Source organism: Durio zibethinus, chromosome 12 (assembly GCF_047325235.1).
Source record: "Durio zibethinus cultivar Kanyao isolate XHJ-2024 chromosome 12, ASM4732523v1, whole genome shotgun sequence".
NCBI classification, from domain to species: domain Eukaryota; kingdom Viridiplantae; phylum Streptophyta; class Magnoliopsida; order Malvales; family Malvaceae; genus Durio; species Durio zibethinus.
Genome location: NC_143173.1, coordinates 8,085,568 through 8,093,981, shown reverse-complemented (window position 1 = coordinate 8,093,981; position 8,414 = coordinate 8,085,568). Strand labels below are relative to the sequence as shown.

Here is an 8,414-nt window from a genome sequence, read left to right as displayed (position 1 = left end):
GAATCTGAAAGTCTTTATGAACCTTACATCTTTTTGAATCTAAAACCTTTGCGAAACTTGAAATCTTATGAATCTTTTTTTCCTGTGAATTTGAAAGTCTTTGCGAACTTGAAATCTTTGCGAATCTAGAACCTTTGCAAAACTTGGAATCTTGTGAATTTTTCTTTCCCGTGAATTTGAAAGTCTTTGTGAACTTGAAATCTTTGTGAATCTAAAACCTTTGCGAATTTAAAAACCTTTGAAAATCCTAAATCTTTGTTAAACTCAGAATATTAGGATCTTTCAACTTCTGTTGTGAAACCTCACAAAATTTTGAAAGTCCAAATTATGAATATTTGGATTTAGAGTGAAATTTTTCAGATTTATCTTTTTGACTCTTGGTTTTGTCTTGATCACCCGATCTTGGCTCAGTCTAGATCATTTTTTATGACTCGTGGTTTCATCCCGATCATTTATTTTCAACATTGACTCGATTTTGATCACTTTATTTTTTACTCATGGTTTCATCCTGATCATTTTTGTTTGCTGATTTGACTCAAATAGAATGGGTGTCTAGGTCTTTCCATCTTCCCTATCTAATAGAGATAAACAAAAAGGGACAGTTATAGACACCCATCTGTATCCGAGGTCAATAGGATTATTTTTAAGGTTATTTTTATTATTTTATTATATATTATTATAGTATATTAATATAATATATTATATGGCAATATATTATAGTATTATTATATTATATTATTATTATTATTATATTGTACATGGTTTATTATTATTATTATTATTATTATCAAAATTATTACTATTATTATTATTTTTTTCTTTCTTTTTTCTTAACTACCGGTGATCAAGAAAATGAATTTGGAGTGAATTCTTTTAGTCGATGGATTTTTAAATCAAAATTGAATCAAAGGCTTTTAGTTTCACCAAAATCTAGCCAAGAATCATGCTCAAATAGAACCAATCCAAGCTTGAACCCTGGGATTGGATTCTGTCCGATTCTAAAGGCTGCTTATAAATTGAATTGAACATTACAATGAATAACAGTGGAACGATTTTTGGAGACATAGTGAAAATTGGAAAAACTTTGGTTGTTGTAGTTTTGGGAAACAATTTCTGGGTAGAATAAAAGTTTTGGGATTTTGATTTTTTTTTTTTATTTTGGGTTCGTTTGGAAGTTTCTGGGTTTAGATTTAGGCTTCTGGGGTGTGGTTTAAGTTGTTAGAGGATTTCTAAAGAAATCTAAAAAAATCTGGGTGAATCTAGAAAATTTTTGGGATTTTTTGAAAAAATCTAAGTTTTTGGCAAGAACATGAATTTTTCGATGAGTTTTCTAGCGATCGATTGAATTTTTTTGGCCATATTTTGGCTAGTTTTTTAGAAACCGATGGATTTTTTAGTTTTTGGTTGAATTTTTTGGTGACTTTTCCAGAAACTGATGGAATTCTTAGTTTTTTCTTGAAGTTTTCGATGAATTTCTTGGGGAATTCTATAAAGAAGTTAGAGCTTCTTGGTCTAGAGAGAGAAAGAGAGTTGAGGGGTTTCTGAAGAAAAACAATGGGACTTGACTTATATACTGTACCAAAACGACATCGTTTTGGACAACCTAAGATCCGCGCATTGACCCGACGACCCGCATTTCAACTAGACCTAATCACAAAGTTTCTTTTTTCTTTTTTCCATTTTATTTTTATTTTTTGATTTTATTTTTTAGCTCATTTTATTTTTAGTTTTTTTATTATGGTTTTATTTTTGAAAAATTTTGTAAAAATTATTTTTTTATTTTTGAAAATAAATAGGTTTTAAAAAAATGAAAAACAATTATAAAAAAAAACCTTTTCAAATAAGCCAAAAAACAAAAAACAAAAAAAATATTTTCAAATAAGTTTTCAAAATAAGATAAAAACAAAAAGCAAAAAAGATCTTTTTTAAGTCCTCAAAAAATACTTATATAAATAGAAAAAATCATTTCAATAAAAAATATAAAAAAATTATGAAAAATCTTTTCAAATAAGTTTATGAAATCCACCAAACTATTGAAAAATTTCGTAAATCATTTTAAAAAAAATAAATAATAATTTTTATCTTCTAAACTATTGAATGATTGTTTCGATAAATGACCCAACCAAAAAAAAAAAAAACGAGCAAAAAATCAACACCACATTCCCGAAGGGAACTAGGAAAAATAATTTTTTTAAAAAAAATTGAAAATGAAAACATTGATTTAGGGAGTTTAAGATTTTTTAGGGGAAAACTACTTGAGGAATCGTGTTTGGGGATCGAGGGGAGTGTTTTGAAATTTTTTTTGGTTTTTTTATATTATTTAGAGTGGGCGAAACCTTTTTTTTTTTTAATTTTTTAATGGTCGGTTAAATTTTTTAAGAATTGAAATATGAGAAATGTAAAATTCTGGAAATTGGTTGAAGTTTTTGGTGACAGTACAATAGCGACCTACCAAAAAATGGGTTACGCAATGACTAACGAGAGGCTTCCCGGTTCTAAAGAGAGAAGCTATAAAGAATGAGAGAGAAAAAAGAAAGAAAATTTGAAAAAAAATGATTTAAGGCCTTTTATAGATCAAGTGAAATAATGATGTTTTGAGCTTCCAAATCCACGCCCAACTTGTCAAACTTGTGCTTCAACCTACGTCGACCCAACCCATTTGATAAGTTTTCTTTTTTTCTTTTTCTTTTTTATTATTTTTTCTTGTTGTTTTATTTATTTTTATTTTATATTATTATTTTTTTGAAGAAGTAAGTAATAATAAAAATATATTAAAATAAATGATCGGTTTTAGTGAAACTTAGAAGAAAATTAATTTTTTAAAAATATAATTATTAACAAAAATTGACAAGTTTCTTTTTTAATTATTCAAGTGAAATATTTCTTGAATGTCACCAAAGTGTTGGTATAATTCAAGAAATTATATTTTTCTAAGAATAAAAATTTTACAAATAAACAAGTTAAAGACAATGGATTGTTTAAATAAATCTTTTGAAATATAATTTTTAAGGAAAACTGAAAGAGTTCATTTTTTTTAATTATTACAAATAAAAATATTTTTGGATTTCACCAAAAAATTGGAATAATCAAAAATTACTTTTATTAAACAAAGGTTTATTTAAATAACCCAAAATAAATTGTAAAAAACAAATAAAATATTTATTTGAATAAATCTTTCAAACGAAAATTTTTAAGGAAAATTGTAGAGAGTCTGATTTTTCTTAATTGCTACCAAATATAATTTTTTAGAATTTCATCAAAGAGTTAGGATAATTCTAAAATCAATTTTATAAATGAAAGTTTTATTTAACTAATCACAAAAATAATGAACAAATAATAATTTATAATAATAAAATAGTCGTAATTAATTTATAATACTTAAAATTATACATATCAATTGCAAATAAAGAATATCTCACAATGAAATCTTAGAAATTTTGTGAATGATTAATCTTATAAAAAAATTTTTGAATGAAGATTATGTAAATTCTCCCATAATGTTAGAGAATTTATAGAGTGCATAAATAGTACATTATAAAAATACTTTTCCCATAAAAAAATTTTTAGGAAATTAATTTTAAGTATTGAAAATACCTATTATTAAAATTAAAAGATAACATATATTTAAATAGTACCGTTCTTTGAACAGATGATGTAAGGGTTCTAATACTTTTTTTACCCGTAACTATATTCCCAAACTCAAAATTTGATTTCTTAAACCAATATGTCTTTTAGTTAATCTTAGTTAATTTTAAAAGTTTTATTAAAAGATGATACTTTAGATGACCAATCTCACCTAATTAAAAAAATATTAATGATGAATCTTACAATCTTCTCTGAGTCTACCGATCAAATTCTCAAAATAAAAAGTCATTATGACAGATATCAATTTATTTCATATTTAAAACTCATCTCCAAAGATCATTTTGTTCTTTTCAAGTTAATGTCCTTTTCATAAAAAACTAATAAGTGATCTCATTAGGAAATTGTATCAAACCAATCGATACGTATTCATGAATAATTCATAGTATTTATCAATCTTTGTGAATTACGATGTTAATTGTTGAATGATTCTTTTATTTCTAATGCATCCAAAACATTAATTAAAATATTTTAATTTATAAAACCAAAAGGATTTATATTTGAGATAGTATATAAATTCTACATATTATCAATAAATTAGATAATGTCATTTCATTAAGGAAGTGAATTAAATTATACCACTTCATTAATGAATAATTTTTTTAAAAAATATTAATTTTTGTATATATTTTTTAAGGATTGATATTTACTTATTAATGAAATAATATTATCTAATTTAATATAATATGTAAAATTTATATATTATCAGGTACCATTACTAACATCATATGTAAAACGAAGACAAAATGCTTAAAGTATTTATATTTAATATGCTATTAATAAATAAATCCTGAATCAAATTATAACACTTCGTATTTTGAAAAAAAAAAAAAAAAGTGCATGGCAAATTGTGATTAGAATAGACATTCGAGGACAGACTTGTTTAACCCGTTGCAGGAGGTTTTGGGTCTGAAAGTGTGCCCATCCATGGAGGTGGCAGCATACCAGTTTGCTTATGAACCGTCTTAAACAATGGCGGCAACATCCGATAAACGCCAGCAACCTCCTTCATGGCATTACTACCATTATCATCTATTGCTTGATCTCCACCGTTAGTCCAAATGCTGATCCTAGGCTGCAGTCCCCGCACGGCTTCAGCATTGATCTTAGCAATCTCTTGAAACATTCCAGCATTGATCATCAAGTAATCCCTTAGGGCCGCATAATTGCCGCCCAATGCATCTAAAAGTGTTCGTAGATAAATACCTTGGGCTTGTGCAAATGACATAAGCCCTTCGGCTTCCTTTTGCTTTGCATACAATTCTACGTTAGCAACCCTTTGACGACTATAGAATGTTGCATCTGCAATTGCCTTTTGCGCCGCTGCCTCTTTCTCCTTCTCATACAGAATTGCTTCAGCTTGTTTTTGTTTCTGGTACAGTTCCCAATTTGCTTCTTGCACCTTGGTATCGTCCTCAAAACTTGCTTGGCTAAGAAACTCAGCCTTGAGCTTCTCAGTCCTGGTTAAAGCGTTCATCCTCACTACCTCCCTTTGCAACTCAGCTTCCCTCACTGCAACAGCCTTGGCTGCTTCCACCTCCGCCACTTGCGCTTCCTTAGTCCAACCTGCCTTCTTCTTTGCCAAATCTGCATTTGCCTCTGCTAACTCAGCCTCTCTTTGGTTTTCATAAACCTTCACCTCAGTCTTGACCCTTATCTCCTCCTTCTTCCCCTCTCCTTGCCGCTGTGTTGATATAATCTTCGTCTCCGCATCGATTCTTGAGGCGTTTTGAAGCGTTTGCCCTTCCCTCAGGTTGGCCCCGATCTCTCCCTTCATTTTGGCCTCTGCCACATCCACTTTTGCCTGATTAGCAGCTTCCATCTGAGTCTTTTGACCTAAGTAAGAAAAAAACTCATGCCCAGGCACATCCACTAGTTGTTTAACATTAGCGTTGTAAATCCAAAACCCAAACTAGTTGAGCTCAAGCTGAACATTCTCAAAAACCTCGAGTTTGAAATCCTTGGTTCCTTTGAAAATCTCTTCCATGGTCATTGAAGCAGCAAGGACCCTTGTTTCCCATTCAATGATACCTTGCACAAGCTCTTTAACATGGTTAGAGAGCTTGTCATGAGGAGAGATAAGCTTGGCATACTTGAGGAGGCTGGCCTCATCATCCACACGGGGTCCAATGGTGAAGACTGCTGGGAGGAGGAAAGGGCGCTACTCGGCACTCATGGCTTGGACTTCGAACGTGTAGTTTACAGGCGAGACATCGAAGACGGTGCAAGCCTGACCAGGGAATATCCATGCCTTTTTCGCAAGCTTTATGTCTGGGATACCTACGCCAGTGATCACCAAATATTCTGATGCGTTTGCTACCTTATACATGGTGGTTTCTTTTCACTCAATTGCTAAGGAAGAAGGATTGAGAGAAGGAAAAAAATTGACAATTGAACAGCCAAGTCAGGACTCAGGACTAAGGAAAGGAAGCAGAAGAAGATCTATGTAAAAAAATTTAATAAGGGCATGACTTGGGATAATTTTTAATATATATGGAGTTTTTCATTCTTAAAAGGAACGTCTTTTTCTTCTTTTGCCACAATGAGAAGAGAATCTTTGAAATATGGAGTTTTTAATATACTTGCTCGGTGTTTTCGCTGTGAGTAAATATGGTTTCAACTTTGAAATGCTCGAAGGCTTGGAACTAAAATTAGTGTAAACTTCACAATAGAATTTTCCCTCATATTTCCATACGAAAATGGAATAAGTCATGTATACAGCTAGCCAGCATATATAAAATATATATATCAATAAATTTCATTTTCAGGATTCTGATTTTGCTTTGCATTTTCATGTGGGCTTCCCTTTGCAAATCCAATAACATGTTGACATTTTATTTTGGAAATGGACAAAAGAAAGGAAAATTTTCATGCTTTTGTTTATCGACTTGGAGAAACTTCATTTGAAATTCAATTCAATTTATTTATACAACCATTCAATATTTAAAATTCTAACATTTACAATTTTTATTTATTTTTAACAATGATCTCTTTTATGCCAAAAAATCCGGATAACAAGGGAAAAAACAAATATAAGAACACTAATACATTTTCTTGACATAATTTGCGGCTACATCCATCCCAATGTGCTCCACAAATGTTTATCCGGCTAGCTGGCAAGTAGCAACGCGGTATTCCGCTGACCATAATCAGAAACCCATGTCCAGCAAAGCCAAGCATTCGTTTTTTAGTATGGCTTTTCTTGTTATTATCTGTAGCTTTTGCCTTTGTTTATTTGAATATTGATGCTTTTTATGACCACTTGAATTGGTTTTTTTTTTTTTTCTCTCAAAAGAAAAACTGAAAATGTTCTTTATCATATGCATTTGCAAAAGTTACATGACTAAATTTGGGTTTTCTTCTGATAAAGCAAAAAATTTTCTTAATAATGATTAAATATTTAAGTTTTATGTCAACAATAGTGTGATTTGTTAATTAAGTATTAAATTCTTAATTTTAAAGCTTAAATTTATCTTTTGGTAATTTTAATAAATAAGTTTTCTTTTTTTTTTTTTATTTTCAAGAATACAGTTGGAATAATATCAACTTATCCAATTAGAATTGTGGGTTCTATATAAGCTCCGTTTGTTTTGTAAAAAATAATATTTAGAAAATTATTTTCATATTTTCATGTGTTTGTTTAACAAAAAATTAATTAGTCAATGGAGAATAACTTATTGATCAATAAAAAATGAACTAATTTTTTTTTAAAATTATCTTATGAGTTTACAAAGGGAAAGATATTTTTTGAAAAAAATATTATCTATGAGTAGAATTATTTATCAATACTTTTAAGAGTAATTTTACTTATAAATAATATTATATTGATAAATAATATTATATTATATTATAATATTATTAATAGTATACTATTAATAAATAATATTATAATACATTAGTAAATAATATTATACTAATAAATAACATAATAATAAATATTATAATAATATATTAATAAATACTATACTATTAATAAATAACATATTATTAATATAATATAATATAATAATAACTATTATTAATAAATAATATTAAATATATTAACAATAATATAAAGAATAATAAATAGTTTTATTTTAAGTATTTTTTATATTAACATAATATTTTAATATTAAATATTATTATTGAAATATAATTATTTTTTAATATTAATAATTTTAATAATAAATAATTTCAATGTATTTTAATAATAAATAATTTTTAATATTTTAATTGTTATATTAATATTATTTGAAAAAAAAATTTTAAAAACAACCAAACAACAAAAAACATTTTTTATTAACTCATCCAAATAACAAAAAAAAATTTTCAATTTAGAAAATGAAAACATTTTTCATAAATCATTTTTCGAAAGTTATTTTTTACGAAACAAATGAAACCATAATATTAAACTGATTTCATCACCATATGTTAGACTCACTCTTGGAATTGATTTACTTTTTTCAATCGTTTTGCTTAACCTAGAACTCTTAATAGAATATTTCACATTTAACAAATGTAATTTTAATTTAATGGAATTTTTTAAGAAAAATAAAATTTAATTTAGTTTGTATTTTTTTCTAAAACAACTATTATATAATGCAAAATTCGTTCTAACTTTAGTTTATGTATAAAATTTTTTAATTCTTAAAAAAAAAAAAGGTATAAAATGTGTATGATGATTGACAACCCCAGACAATCCCTAACTAGGATCTGCTAGCCTTTGATATGTTACTTAGAGCCTAAACCTGAATTAATACAAACCGTATATTTGATAAAGGCTTAAATTTGTA

The 8,414-nt window shown here is 27.6% G+C and overlaps 1 pseudogene; it reads right to left on the bottom strand.

The window, feature by feature from the left end:
* Nucleotides 1–4,489: 4,489 nt before the first annotated feature.
* On the bottom strand, nucleotides 4,490–5,977 carry LOC111296728 (flotillin-like protein 4 pseudogene; annotated as a pseudogene).
* Nucleotides 5,978–8,414: the final 2,437 nt, after the last annotated feature.